The sequence below is a fragment of the Apis dorsata genome, unplaced genomic scaffold, assembly GCF_000469605.1.
Source record: "Apis dorsata unplaced genomic scaffold, Apis dorsata 1.3 scaffold_963, whole genome shotgun sequence".
Lineage (NCBI taxonomy): Eukaryota > Metazoa > Arthropoda > Insecta > Hymenoptera > Apidae > Apis > Apis dorsata.
This window is the reverse complement of record NW_006264070.1, coordinates 205028-206623: the sequence shown is the minus strand read 5'-3', so window position 1 is coordinate 206623 and position 1596 is coordinate 205028.

Here is a 1596-nt window from a genome sequence, read left to right as displayed (position 1 = left end):
AATCCACGCCGGTGCGTAACTATTTAAAGTAGATTATATTTAAAAAAAAAAAAACATATATATATATATATACATATATATAAAAAATTGAATATAATATATATATATATATATATACATATATATATGTATAATTATATAAAATTATATGTATATATATTAGGCATATATAAACAAAAGACGGATGTTGGCGCGATTAAAATTGCGTAAGGAATGTGTGACAGAGGGTTAGACACCCACGCCTCCCTTATTCCACTTGTACCCGACCTATTGCACACGACACTCGCGCGCGTACTCATTCAAACACACACATACACATAAACACACACACACGTACACACAGCATATACTTTATACGATGTATTACACCCGTTTTCACACGTTGTACATTATCACGTACACGCATATGAACACAAGCAAATAGGGATTTGAATTCATTGCAGATTTATATGTGTTCTCTTAATATGAACGTTTTCTTTTTTTTTCCACCCTCCCCCACTCCCAACCGGTATATAAATGATGATGTAGATAATTTACCGTGTAATGATTATTATAATTATACATATACGTCTCGAGTGGTAGCGAGCCCTTGTAAGTTAACCTAATTACTTTTTCACCCTTACTACCACTATAATTATAAGTATTACGTGCACTATTATTATTGAAATTATTATTATTATTATTATTGATATTATTATTATATTATTATTATTATTATTATTATTATCAGTACTATTATTATTATTATGTTATGTATATTATATGACAATTTTGTTTAAATCATGATTATTATAGCGATTATCGGTAATCATTGATTTAATTTGTTTGGATTTATGTAATTAAGCCCTGTTTCAACGCGATGTTTTTCTTGTTCGTAATTCCCCCCGCCCCCTATTAATTGCGTTCATCATTTTTATTCTCCCGTTCTTTTGCCCGTTAAGACGAAACAAACCCTCGTCTCCACGTCCTCCTCCTTTCTTATTCAATAATAATGTTTTCATTATTAGTTATTATTGTATTTAGTTATTGTATCACGACGATCATTATCCTTTATTATTATCATTATTATTACGATTATTATTATTATTATTATTATTATTATTATTATTATTATTATTATTATTATTATTATTATTATTATTATTATTATTATTATTATTATTATTATTATTACGATTAAGTACGAGTTACACAGTGTGTACATGGCAGAGAGGAAGAGAGGAAGTAAAAAAAAAAAGAAAGAAAGAAAGAAAGAAAGAAAGAAAGAAAGAAAGAGACACACGTACGTACACGTATACATTATACACACACGTTTCTGTAAGCGGTGAGTCTTAACCTAGTCACAAGTCACTAATGTTTTTAATTTTAATCGATCGATTTATTGATTATTATTTTATTTATTATTTACGAAGAATAAAAACGAACTCACATTGGACTCTAAGTTGTCTCCCTTTACATTTTTTTTTCTTTTTTAAACCGGGACGCCATTTTTATTTCGTTATTTCGCGCGCTACCCCCATTCCCTATACATAGATAGATAACCACCACCATTTCACCATCACTTAAATCAGATATCACCGTTATAGAGTACGCGAC